This window comes from Lutra lutra, chromosome 9 (genome assembly GCF_902655055.1).
Source record: "Lutra lutra chromosome 9, mLutLut1.2, whole genome shotgun sequence".
In the NCBI taxonomy this organism is placed as follows: Eukaryota; Metazoa; Chordata; class Mammalia; order Carnivora; family Mustelidae; genus Lutra; species Lutra lutra.
Window position 1 is genome coordinate 44,096,404 of NC_062286.1, and position 15,171 is coordinate 44,111,574.

Sequence of the window (15,171 nt, forward strand, 5' to 3'; positions counted from 1 at the left end):
AAGTGACTCTCTGATTTGAGCTAGTTACGTGGCAATCAGGTCTGTATAGATCCAAAAATACTATTCAAAGCTGACTGAAGGAAAACAATGTATTTGCTCTGATCTAAAGCAGTGAGTCCCAATATTTTAGGGTTTTTTACCAAGCCAGAAAAATTTCAAAATAGATGTTGAGGATATGTCAATGTCAAGAACATTAAAAAAAAAAACAAAACCAAAAACAAACAAAAAAAACTAAACTAAAAAATGTTAAATACAATTACCAATTAAATAAAAGGGTTTAAAAACTTTTTATTTAAAAATGAGTAGGTCCTTTGCATTCAAAAAAAGATCATTATTCATGATCACAACAAAATCTTTTTTCAAACACTAGTGACACTGTAGACACCATCACTGTTTAGAAAACTCTGCTTTAAAACTTCCAAAGATCTCACTCTATACTGGTAGTTCTCAACCACCGGTAATTTTGCCCCTCCCTCTTCCACTGGAATCTGGCAAGTGAGGAGGGAAGTGGTTGCTACTGACACCTAGTTGGTAGAGGCCAGAGATTCTGCTAAATATCTTACAATGCACAACACAGTCTTCTTAAAGATTATCTAGTTCAAAGTAACAACAATGCTGAGGTTGAAAAACTCTGCTTACTTGATCGGTCTTTCATTGACAGGAAAGGTTAAACTCAGTATAAATTGCAGGAATAGTTGGCTGTTGGCATTTGCTCCCTTAATCCCTGGGCTTTCCACTGCATCACCTTCCCTCTCCGCCCACCATCCTGGTACTTTCAATGGGCTTATGTTAGGATTATTCCACTGATATCTAAAAGCATGTCTAGACCAAGAAAACATTGCAAGTTCTAAAATAAACTAATGGAGATATTTTTCAAATATCAAATGTGCTTACAAATTATCTTTTATAATTATACATCCAAAATTAATGAATATATCAGTATGGGTCATAATTGTTGAAAACCTTTTTCATTGTTGAGATGATATTTATATAACATAAAACTAGCCATTTCAAAAAGTGAACAATTCAGTAGCACATAGTACGTTTATAGTTTTGTGCAACCATTAATCTGTCTTCCAAAATATTTGTCATTCCCAAAGGGGACTCTGTACCCGTTAAGCAGTGGCTGCTCCCCGTATCCTCTTCACCCCAGTCCCAGGAAACCATCAATCTGCTTCCTATTTCTATTCTAGATATTTCATGTAAATGGAAGAGTACAATATGTGACCTTCTATATATGGCTTTTTTCCGATGGCATGTTTTCGAGGTTTATTCACAATGTCAAATATATCAGTACACCATTCTGTTTTATGCCTAAATAATATGGCGTTTTATGGATCGACCTCAATTTGGTTTTCCACTCCTCCACTGATAGACACTTGGGCTATTTATACCTTTTTGGTAATTGTGAATCATGCTGCTCTGAACATGCGTGTACATGTATTTGTTTGAATACTTGTTTTCAGTTTTTTTGGTTATTTACTTAGGGGTGGAATTGCTCAGCCACATGGTAATTTTATATTTAACTTATGAGGACCTGCCAAACTGTTTTCCACAGGGAGAACATTTTACATTCCCACCAGCAATTGATGGAGTTCCAATTTTTCTACAATCTCTCTAACACTTTTTATTTTCTGTTGTTTTGACTGTACTCATCCTGACGGTATACCTCATTGTTTTGATTTGTATTTCCCAAATTACTAATGATGTTGAACATCCTTTCATTGCTTATTGACTATTTATAAAACTTCTTTGGAGAAACATTTATGTGAGTCTTTTGTTAACTTCTTAATTGAGTTTTTTGTCTTTTCATTCTTGAGTTATAAATTTTCTTTATAGATTCTGGATATTATACCTTTATCAGATATTGTTTGTAAATATTTTCTCTCATTATGTAGGCTGTCTACTCACTGTTTTGATAATGCCCTTTGAAAACAAAAGGGGTTTTTTTGGGGTTTTTTTTGTGTCTGTGTGTGAAATATAATTTACCTATTTTTCCTTTTGCTCATGCTTTTGGTATCATATCTAAGAATCCATCACCACATTAAAACCAAAAGATCCAATGGCTAGCTGCCATCATTGCCCAATATTACTAGGGGCCTGACTTCTAAAACTTTAAAAACATTTTAGAAATTCCAGCTAAATAAGTCTTGCACAGTCCTAAGAAAAACAAAACATGAAAACAGCTCAAATTAGTTCCAAGAAATCCAGCTGACCATAATTAATTCAGAGAAGCAATCACCAGAGCTAATGCTGTGTATTGTAAGATACATAACTCACTCACTTCTCAATAATAGGTTATAATCAATATGCCCACCAGGACCAGAAGTTGATTGTTTAGTATGTCTGCAGGATCCGTGTAACTTGAAGGGTACTTATTTTTATGTATTTTCCTTCTGATGAATGTTTTTCTGAATCTAAATTTAAGATGTACTGCCTAACAGTAACAACAGTGCTTGTTCTGAAAATGATTTGAAATAAAAGTTATCGGAAAATCGAGGGCATATGTCTTCATGCCCATTCAATTTACAAGGCCAGACAAGTTAAGTCTATAGACATGGATAGCACTTCCCTATAACATGAGTTTTTTTCCTTTAAAAAAAATAAAAAATCTGTTACCAAACGTAAGGTCATGAAGATTTACCCCTATGAAAGTTTCCTTCTAAGAGAGTTATGGTTTCAGCTATTATATTTAGGTCAGTTATCCATTTTCATTTAATTTTTGTATATGGTGTGAGGTAAGGATCTTTTATCCTTTCATATGTGGATATATAGTTTTTCAGCAGCTGAAGAGATTATTATTTCCTAATTTAATGTACTTGGCACCCTTGTCAAAATTCAATTGACCAGAGATGTATGGGTTTATTTCTTCACTCTCAATTCCATTACATTGATTCATATGTCTGCCCGTATGTTAGTGCTACCTTGTTTGGGTTATTGTAGATGTATAGTAAATTGTGAAATCATGAAGTGTGAGGTGAGCACTTTCATATACTTAGCCCTATGTGAGGTACTAGGTGGAAGTTGAAAGAAATTAAAAGTTGGTACCTGTCTTCTGGGAGAAACAATGTATATTCAAATGTATACAAAATATTAATGTAAGATAACATATGACTAAATATCAAAATGTGTTGTTCATATAATAAGAATCATAGAGTCAGAGAATAAGAAGACACAGTAAGCCAAAATTGTTGAAAGTATTCTTATAGTTAAAAGGGAAACTGATACCTACTTTCAAGGAAAGGTAAGAATTTCAGTGAGAGAAGAGAGGAGCATGGATTAAAATAATTTTTTATGTTTATATTTCACTCTTCTCCATGTATTTTCTAGTTTATCATGACCTGCTATTATTTTGGCTTTTATGCACTAGGAATCTGATAAATTAGTAACTAAACTAGCTTCTTTTGAACTACACAAATGATGGAGTAGTAGTGAGTTCTAGAAACTAAAAATCAAGGAGTATTTCCAATATTGGTGGTGCAATCAAGAACACCTTCCAAATAGACCCTAATTCACTCAAGACCCCCATTCTGCTCTGGCTGGCTTTGCTGACAAACTCAGTGTTGTTCCAATCTTCTCCTGTACTGGGGGTAACCTCTTTTACTCTGCTTTCTTTGGACCACATTTGTTTTGTGCATGCTTTTTGATTCTATCATCATAGTAAGAGAGAAAGTGTCTACATATGCTAAAATGGTCAGTGAATTTATTAAAAAGAAGTAAGCAGCAGATTCAGCCTCTTTTCCTCCCAATATATGATCAACTTATGGCTAGTTTCTTCTGTCATTTTTTACTACAACTTCTTTTCTTCATTCCTCCTTTCCTCCCTTCTTGCCTTCCCTCCTTCCTTCTTTCTTTCCTTCTCTTTTTTCTTCCCTCCTTTTCATCTTTGGCATTCATCTGCCTCTTTGTGCAATTCCCTGCTTCTACCACAACTCTAGGCCCTTGTCATGACTCACTCATACAGGGTGGTTAAAGCTCCAATTTCAAAAATTATTTCTTCTGTCTTCTGAAAATATTATTAGGGAAGGTGACTCTGTGAGAATTATGGCACATTATACTCAACTGATCACTTTGTGCCAATGTTGGAGAAAAGTTTTCAGTCTAAACTACATCAAAGTCCCCATCTTCTCTTTTGAAAAACAATGGAGGAAGCCATTGAGGTTGGTTTGCCCTAACTCTGTAACATCCCTGAGAGTAAATATGTTTCTGAGATTCACCAATCTGAGGCCCACAGAAACCAAAGAAATTTTCAAGCTAGATAATACAGGCTCTCTGACACTCAAAAATAAATCAAAACAAAAAATAAAATTGAAATACAGAGAGAAATTGGTCAATAGGTGTACAGCTGCTCACTCTTTAATTAGTCACCAGACTTGCTGGTTGTTTTTGTTTTTTTTTTTTTTTTTTAAGTTCCACATAGTTTCCTATTGATAAATATTACTAATCTATTTTCTACCTTAAGGGAGAAATGTTGGGAGTGGGGTGCACATTGTGTGTGAGGTATACCTATTAAATAAAATGTCTGTTAGGTGAGCATTTTCCAAAAAAAATCACTAAAGAGTCTAGGTTAATAAAAACTGCGAGTTCCAAAAGAAATGATTTTGCCTAAGATTCATTTAATTGAAGAGAAAGTGTTCCCAAGGAGTATATTTTAAAAACTCCATTCTGACATTTACTTTAATTTCTATGGTAATAATTATCAAACAGAACTGGTTTCCTGCACTTGATGAATAGCCTTATGAATATACAAAGACATTCTCATAACCATGAGCTGTGTAAAAGCATGTACATTTGAAATGGAATATAAACATCTTGGGTTGCTGTTGTCCTTAGAGGCTGTGGAGGTCTGATGGAACAGAGAGGGAGTGATGATTTATTGCAATGCTGAGTATTATACCAGGGATGTCTGTGATCCAACTCTGGAAACACAGAGCTAATCAAAGGCAGAGACTCCCAAAGATTGTACCCAAGCAGCAAGCATTGACAGAATTTTTGATGCCACCTTGTTTCCCATAGTTCTTGCACTCACACATAACTGAATATCATGTTGGGTTTATAGAGGCACAAATGAGGCCCTTCCATGCTGTCTATAGCAGGTAAATGCTCTGTAAATGTGTAGGCTCATGTGTAAACTCAAATGTGCCTAATTCCTCTGTGGAGTAGAGTGCCTAAATTTGGGTTGGTTTCTCTCCATTGCAATTTACTTCCTCTTATTTGAACTATCTGGTGAGTTTGATAAAGCTCCTAAACCTCTCTGAATCTTAGGTTGCTTAACTATAAAATGAGAAAGTTCAACGTGATGCTATTTAAAGTCTAAATACATGTAAAATCCTCTGCAACTGTATGATATGAGAAATTAGCTAACATTTGTGTTTCAACTGATTTGATTATAATTTAGTTCAAAACCTACTTTAAGATTTAGCAGTAAGATCCTTTGGAATAATTTTCATAAGTAATGGAACTGACTGCCTCAAAAAGAGGCAGCTTATTTCTGTCCTATAGAACTTCTTATAATGATGAGTGTTACTCTACATCTGTGTTGTCCAGTACAGTTGTCACTAGCTGCATTTGGCTCTAGTGAGAATGAGGAACTAATTTTTTTGTTAAGTAATTAAATATAAATTAAAATAGCTGTCCATGGTCAGTGGCTCCTGGGTCAGCACAGATTCCAGCCTCTATCTCTTAACAAATCTTGATACCATATGCATTTATGAAACAACTGCTTGCATAGTATTCCTTTTTTTTTTTAAGACTTTATTTGACAAACAGAGATCACAAGTAGGCAGAGAGGCAGGCAGAGCAGGGGGTGGGGGGTCGGGGGGGTGGAGCAGGCTCCCTGCTGAGCAGAGAACCTGATGCAGGGCTCTATCCCAGGACCCCAAGATCATGACCTAAGCCGAAGGCAGAGGCATAACCCACTGAGCCACCCAGCCACCCCAGTATCTTCTTTTTAAACCACAGTTTAAGATCTCAGTATATCCAGTTTATCTTCTTACTATTGTTTAGTATCTCGGTGCCACAGACTGTGATAATGGGACTGTGTTAATGACCTGATATCTATGTTATTTGGGACATTGTCAATGGACCTCAAGTAGTGTACTGTCTACCAAAATGACAGGTATGCATATTAAATATCATATGATGGTCATACATAGCTTGACGCAGGTAGCACAGGGTGCTGCTAGAATCCAGAGAAAGTCATTTACATCTGACTAAAAGGAAATGCTTTCTCAAAGAGGTGACATTTGAATTGAGTTTGAAAAATAAAAAGAAATAATGGGATACAGTGAGAAAAACTTCTGGCAATAAGCACAATTTGGGGATAAAATAAAACAAGATAGATTTAATATGCTTACAAGAAAGAAAGAAAGAAAGAAAGAAAGAAAGAAAGAAAGAAAGAAAGAAAGAAAGAAAAGAAAGAGAAATTACCCACCTTTTTAAAAAGGAAAGGAAACTGACAAGTAAATCGGCAAATGCACAGACTAACACTGCAGCTACCACTGAACTGTACTGACCCTGGAGGTTATTGTTCCTTGTCATCTAGAGGCTTGGAATTTGAAATCTTCCCAGGATACTAGACAAGGTGATAGGAGTGTAAATAGAGACCTCCATAATGCCAGCATCCTACAGGAAAATGCTGCACCCTTGGCGAAAGGTTGGACCAGCCAAGAGAAGAGAGTCAACCAAGCAATATCTCTAAGGTAGAGATTCTCAAATTTGGCTGCATATTAGCATCACCTGGGGAGCTGACAAACAAACAAATGCACATCAAAGGAACAAAAAGCAAGGCTGCCAAAGCCATGTCTGGCAGACTAATTAAATTGGAATCTCTGTGGGCATCCATCTTTATTTAAAGCTCCACAGGCAATTCCAAAGTGCAGCCAAGTTTAAGAACTGCTGTTGGAGGTGATCTCTGATAATTTAGACTGTAAATATCCCTTAAAATTGGGAATTAAATTTATTCTAAAGCCTTGAGCAGAAAATTATAATCAGAAATACTAGCAAGAATGTCTCCCCTAAATTGTTGATACTCCTTAGGCTCTTGGCAAGAGCCCCTATAAGAATATTCCCACAATTTAGGATGCAAAAGGAAATTTTCCAAAGTTGAACTAAAACAAAAACCAATAAATAAATAAATAAATAAATTCCACAATGAATTAAATTAGAAGTCCAAGATTTCAACACTGTTGAATGATAATCTGAAAAAAAAAATCATCTTTTTAATGATTTCTTAAAAAGAAAGTAGAAAATATGGAAAGGAGATCTATAAGAATAGACAACCATTATTGAAGGTTTATTTTGTGCCAGGCCATGCCAGGCGTATTCTGTGGGTTTGGTGTTACTGGTAGCTTGAAAAATGAAAATAAACAAAACCTAGAGGAGAATGTGTGTATGAGGGAACTTAATGTTTTGTTTTGTTTTGTTTTCTTGACTTTTTAATTTTAGGGAATTAGACAAAACATGACTTTTCACTGCACTGATTGTTACTAGGAAAATTTTGCTAATGCATATTTAACAGATACTCATGGCATGTAAGAGGAGAAGCTAGAACATACTGCCAATCATTGTCATTCACAGAAGGAAGCAATGAAGCCACTGAAATTAAAAGAGCGGTCTACAGCTTCTTGTGCTCACCTGTACCATCTGTTAGGATTTACCTCTTAACCTGACTTATAAATGCCCCTGCACCTATAAATCTCCTTTCTCAATAAGGACTGCCACACTACAAACTGATTTTTAAATAGAGGCTGACAGGACCGGGGCCTGTTATGCAGGAAGAAAATAGCCAAAAGGAGAGACTAGTTGAACTTTTGGATAAATAAGTGATGCTGGGTAAATAAAGTACTTTAGATGGACATGTTGGGTTTTTTTTTTTTACTGACTAATATCCAAATCTTTTTCTCTGCCTTTGATAACTATGGTGTAGTGAATAATTTTCTGTGTCAACTTGGCTTGGCCATGTAACCAGATATTTTATCAAACACTCATCCTGAGATGGCCGTGAAGGTGTTTTTTTTTTTTTTTTTTTTTTTTTAAGATAAGATTAACACTTAACTCAGTAAACTTTGAGTAAAGCAGATTAACCTCCATAATATGGGTGAGTCTCATCCCATTAGTTAAAGACCTAAAGAGAGAAAGACTGAGATCTCCCAAGAAAGGGGGAAATCTGCCTCCAGACTGCCTTAAGAATTGAGCTGTAAAATAAACTTCTCTCAGTCTCCAGCCTGTCAGCCTGCCCTGCAGATTTTGGACTTGTCAGCCTCCACAATCTCGTGAGCCAATTCCTTAAAATAAATCTCCGTCTCTCTCTCCCCCTCTCTCCCTCCTGCTCTCTCCATTCCTGCATACGTATCTACACATTGGTTTTGGTTCTCTTTCTCTAGGGAACCCTGACTAATATATACAGCAAATCACATATTGGCTCCATTTCTTTGCCGCTTTATCTACAGTAATTTACATTTGACTTCACAGTCTCTCCTATTGAAAATGGAATGTATTTCCTGCTTCATAAATTTGACCTTGATCTTGTGGCTTGTTTTGATCCACGGGCCCTTAACAGACGTTATAGTAGCAGAGGCTTAAAAATTTGCTTGCTCGCATGTGTTTCTCTCCTGTGCCTCTAACTCTCCACCAGATAACTATGTTCTGACTAGTCCAATGGCGATTCCAGACAGGGGGACAGAGTTGGCCCAGATCACTTAGGTCATAGTGCGGGTGGCTGAAGGAAAGCATAGCTGAACAAAAATTTTAAAATGAGGACCAGGGACTGTTATGTAAGTCAACCCCATGGATATTAAAGTCCTGCTTACTTTAGGAATTAGAGAAATGATATGCCTCTTCTTGAAAGAGATGAAGGTCTTAGAGATAAGACAAAAGTGAAAAACATACTGTGTCAAGGGTTATGAAATACATTTTTGCTTTAATATTTTTTAATGTTAAGATTGAAAATATTCTTTTCAATAAAAAAAGTACACAGTTCGTAGAGTAATTTAATCCCTATATAGGTAGTGATGCAGGCAATACAGTAAATTCAATGAAAATAAACTTGACCCTTTATCTTTGAGAAAATTTAATGCTGGAAATTCAGAGAACTTGAACTGTTGGAGATCTTCGGTGGGATTCCCTTTTCTTGTCAATTGCATCTAGTTAGTAGTTACCTCTGTGCATGGCACCACTTCTGCTTAAGCCCAAACTGACATGTTGTCCTTGTGCTTTTATCAAATGTTTATTGTCCAGGTATACTAACTTAATTTATTAATTTGAATTTATGCTTTGCTTTAGGTGTTATTAAATTGTAACATGTTATTTAGGTGTTATTAAATTATAAGATTTGCAGGGAGTTAATACATTATATCTTCTTCATACGTGTTTTCCTCCCCAAGGACATTGAAGGAAAATGATGTTACTTTAATGATTAATATTAAATTAATATTAAACTTAAAATATTTTTTTCAAAATATATATGTAATCAAGCAAGATCAGATACTCTTAGAGTATTTCTGTCCCCAGAAATACTAAAAATACCACAGTGAAAATGAGTAGTAGATACATGGTTTGTTATATCAAAGAATGAATCAACTAAGAAATACTACTTTTTGACAGAGCCAGAGACCTTCATAATTTAGCTTAACTATTTATTAGATATATATATTTTTTTCCCTCTTTCATTCTCAAAATTTCCTTGAACTTGACTCAAATCCCACCCCTAACTGCAGAACTTTGGATTAAAACTGTATAATCTTGAACACCAAATTTCTTGTCAGTTGCATGATGTTGTTTAACCTTTCTATAGTCCAGTCTCCTCATTTAGTAATATGAGGGTAAAAAGATAATTAAATTAATCAGAAGGGTACGTAGCAAATATAACACAATCAAAAAACGTATTGTAGTGCCTAGAGCCTAATGTGTACCCAAATGTTAACTTTTATTTATTTATTTATTCTTAATTTGAGTATAGTTGGCATAATGTTGGTTTCAAGTGTACAACTTAGTGACTTGACACTATGTTCACCACAAGGGTAGCTGCTATCATATTATGTCACTATTGCAGTATCATTGACTATATTCCTTATGTTCTGCCTTTTATTTCTGTGACTTCTTCATTCCATAATTAGAAGCCTGTATCTCCCTCACCCCTTAATCTATTTTGCCTAATATCCCACCCCACTTCCCTCTGGCTGTTTGTCTCTGTATTTATAGGTCTAATTCTGCTTTTTGTGTGTATGTTTTTTAAATTTTTTTTATTTGTCTACATTCCATTTCTGAGTGGATTCATATGGCATTTGTCTTTTTCAGCCTGACTTCACTAGGTCCATCATGTTGCTTCAAACAACACAATCTAATACTTTACTATGACTGCGTAATATTCCAAAGCACATTCCAATGCACATATTCCAATGCACATAACCCATTTTCCTTATCCATTTGTCTATTGATGGACACTTGTCTATTGTTGCTCCCACATCTTGGTTGTTGTAAGTAATGCTGCAATAAACACGGGGGTTCATACATCTTTCCAAATTAGTGTTTTCAGGGCCCCTGGGTGGCTCAGTGGGTTAAAGCCTCTGCCTTCAGCTCAGGTCATGATCCCAGGATCCTGGGATTTAGCCCTGCATCATCGGCTCTCCGCTCAGCAGAGAGCCTGCTTCCTCCTCTCTCTCTCTGCCTGCCTCTCTGCTTGCTTGTGATCTCTGTCTGTCAAATAAATAAAATCTTTAAAACAACAACAACAACAATGACAAACTAAGTGTTTTCACTTTCTTTGTGTGAATACCTAATAGTGGTATTATTGGAGCATATGGTATTTCTATTTTTAATTTTTTGAGGAGCCCCCATACTATTTTCCACAGTGGCCATATCAATTTATGTTCCCTGCAACAGTGCCATTCCTTTTTCTCAATATCCTCACCAACACTTGTTATTTTTAGTCATTTTTATTTTAGTCATTCAAATGTTAACTTTTAACTGCCTTGATTATAATCACAGCCTATTATATTGACTGATTCTCTATAAAGTCCAGGGAGGCAAGGTTTCTCACTTTTACTTTCTCTGCATACAAAATGTGTTCAACAAATATGTATTGATATGACAATTTTTTTTTTAATCTCATAAGACTATGGTCAGGATTTATCATCAATCTCAGTGTTTTTTGGGTAGCCCTGCATTTCTCTGAGTTTCCTGGTACCAGGATTTCTTTTATATCAGTTCCTTCCACAAAGTCAAATGTTGAAATCTCACTTATCTTAGAACCACACTCAAAATGACTCTTGCATTGATTATAGCTTTTCACATTCACAGTATCCACAGAAGGAACCAAAGTTGTGTCCACAGTCTCAGGTAGAGGTGCTAGTTATATATTCCTAATCCCATCTTTCAGTCTCCCTCTAATAACCCTGGCCATTCCACCAGTTGTAGTTATCATGATGGCAACAACCAGGGGAAAGCTGAGATTTAAAAATAAAACAAAACAAAACAAAACAAAATCACAGCAGAAGTCTTATTTGTCTGGCCTTCCAGATTTGGCAGTGGGATGCACAGTGAACAAGAGAATTAGTGGTAACTCTGCCTTCATGATGGTTTTCAGTTTGTTCCCTTATATCAACCCATTGTTTCAATGTTTTCTCCCATTGTCTCTTTAGTTGCAGCCTACGTCCCTACAACTTTCATTTACTCTTTTGCACAAAGTTGATCTTCTTTTCATGAATTTATTCCTTTTTTTACTTTCCTATACATGGCAACTATCATGATGATAAACCGAGATTTACATTCAACCATGAACAAGGGAAACAACTTTCCTTAAAATAACAGTAGATCTAATGTTCTTAAAGTATTTCCCATGACCTGTGAGTTTACACAACCGTTTATTCCCATCTCTGTGCATGACTTTCGTAATATCAAATTTCCTTGTCTTGACAATAGGGTAAAGAGCCCAGCAAATTAGTAATTAGTTGTTGGTGGTTGTGGTGGCTGCAGTGGTGTTTTTTTGTTGTTTTGTTCTGTTTTCTTAATGTGAATAAGTCTTGACTCTCTATGTTCCTCTTAGTAAAGGACTATGAGCATTTATTTTTATGCATACTTCTAGAATATTTGACATATCAAGAAAAAACAAAGGTGACTATTTGCTCTTTCCTTAAAAAGTATATCATATGAAGGAACTCTGAATAGTATTTTACAGCCTTTTCTCCCCTGGATGTCTTAGAAACACTGTTTGTTATAAGTCAATGAAGAAAAAAATCAACAAGTCTATTGATGTGCAAGCCACTGAGAAAAATACAAAGACTAATTTCAATGAACATGTATTACATATCAGATACTTTCTTAGATACTGCCATAGAACTATTCTACCCCAAATGTAAGCCATAATTCCAGCATTCAGGAGCTCACTGTGTTGTCAGGTGATCTGCAACCCAACAAATTTCCCATATTGTGATTAATGACATATCAAAGTGTGAACAAAATGGATGGGATATAGAGAAGGGGTGGTAAACCTCATTCATCAGCAGATTTCAGAAGGTCTTCAAGGAGATGGAGTTTGTTAGCCTGAAAAAAGACAAAAGGAACTGCATGAACAATAACATGGAGGATGACTAGGCATAGGAATTAAAAAGTCAGGAAGCATGGAGCTTAAGTGTTAAAAGACAGAGAATGTGGTCTGCAAAAGAAAATGGGTAAATTCAAAGCCCTCTGTCAACCATTTAGATTTCAGGAGAGTCTCCAATTGCAAAGTCTGATTTGAACATTTATGTATTGTAGCATGGGCATGGATTAAAAAAGACAATTACAGCATTACATAGTCTATTAAAGGTAGAAATTATATGTGAGAAAAAAAGGTAAGCACACATATTAAAGGTACATATAATTATCCAAAGTTGCAACAATCAGAGGTAACTATTGTAGACACTTAAGTGTGTCTTTCCATGTAGTGTTCTCTGTAGGTATATTTATAAACAAAAGTAAAAATGGATTATACTTCCCCATTTATCAGTGCATTTTTTTCATATAAGAATATATTTTGAATAAATCTCTCCATCTGTATTATCTTAAAGAGAATGTTTTGCATAATATACTTCTTACACAGTCCTTATTACTGAATTATATTTTTCCAATTTGTGAAGTCTTAAACATATCTGTAATTATGCTATAAGTTCTTAGATTCTAGTTGTTGTGTCAGAGGATACTTTTGAAAGTATTTTAGTGTCTTTTAATAATTTTACCATGATGTAGTTTTTAAAAATACAAATGTGTTGCATAATGCACGGTGAATTTATTTTTGAGAGAAAGAGAGAGAATGTTTGCACGTGAGTGGAGGAAGTGGGGAGAGGCAGAGGGAGCAGGAGAGAGAAAATCTTAAGCAGGTTCCATGCTCAGTGTGGCGCCCAGTGCAGGGCTCAGTCTCATAAACCTGAGATCAGGACCTGAGCTGGAATCAAATTGGACACTTAACCAACTGAGCCACCCAGGAACCCCAGAAGTTATATTTTTAAAAAAGATCTTAAAAACAGAAATATGTAAAGTAAAATATGAAAGAATTGCCGTCCTTCAACACATTGTCTCTTTGTCTGTTTTTGCAGCCCAGCTTCACTACTGTTGTTAATTAAGTATTTGATGAGTACTAGCTCAGGCTTTCGCCTTTATTCTATATATGTGAAGTCTGTTCATGTTTATGTTTGTGTGTATGTGCATAAATGTGTGTTTGTAAAAATGATGGCATAATGTATTATTTATAGAAATGATTGGTTTTTCAAATAATCCAGATCATGGGCATCTTTAATATCAGTATATAAAATTTTAACTGATTCTTTTTGACTAAGCTGCAGTATTCCATGTTATAGATTGATCCAATTCCATTAACTCCAACCCTGGTTCATGCCATTCCAAAGAAATTTATATTAGAAGGGATAAGACAAGCTGTTTTCCAAAGGTTTTAGATTTTAAACCTAAAATCCATTCAGAGATTAGCTAGTGGATAAATTATCCTTTACTTGATTAAGCACAAAAATTATTAAAATCAGAAAAATATAAAAAGAATAGCAGAAAAGATGGCTCCATTGATTTATTAAATGTTTCAGAACAGTAATAATTTTGAAAACTAAATATAAGCAAGATGAAAAATTAGACAACAAGGTTTTCTGATCATGGTTTCTCTGAGGAAGTATACCCAAAATGCCCACACACATGCTGATTCCTTTAGGTACAGTGATGTTTGAAGAGCCATTAGCAGTAGGTAGAAATAAATGACTGCCTTATAATATTAAAGGCGCTTTGGTCTACAAGGATTTGAAAGGCTACAACCCATTCTGTAGAACTGTTATTGTTAGAAAATAGTTTTTTCTCCTCCAATTCCCAATTTCTTCATCTACAAATTTGGAATAATAGGAATATTTGTTCTTACAGAACTGTTGAATTTAATCTCTTATGAGTCTCTATGGTAATGCATATATAAGCTAAAGCACCATACAGTTTAAGATCTTCCATTGAATGTTGCTATATGTGTGTATATGTATATATAGGTATATATACATATATAATTATTAAATGATGTAGATTATAGTAATACCTGTACTATATCTAAGTGATTGTTCACTTTTTGGAGCAGGTTTCCTAGGAAACATTCTATACCAATTTTATATTTCACATCAATCAATATATCCCTTTTTTGTTGTAGTTTTTGTCTTCTGCATTATGGTTGCTCAAGGTACTGAAAAACCTTCTAAATAATCCAGATGTACTTTGTGGCAGTATAGTCACATTTCACATGGCCAGTTAAGACATTTTAGTAACAAACCTTAAATTTCCTCCTCAGCTACAAAGCCTTGTGTCCATGATGAGCTCTGAGGGAGGAAAAGACATATGGACCACTCATGAGCTTGTAGCAGATAGAGACATGAGTTCCAAATCATCACCTCCTCTTATTTCAGTGTTTTTTGTTTCTGTTGTATTTGTATTTTGTTTTGGTTTTGGAACCTCCAGGAAGTACAGTTTGCTAGCTTATCCATTAAAAGTCCAGGGTTGGGGCGTTTGGGTGGCTCAGTGGGTTAAAGCCTCTACCTTTGGCTGAGATTATGATCTAGGGTCCTGGGATGAAACCCCACATTGGGCTCCCTGCTCAGCAGGGAGCCTGCTCCCCCTCACCCTCTCTCTGCCTGACTCTCTGCCTACTTGTGATCCGTC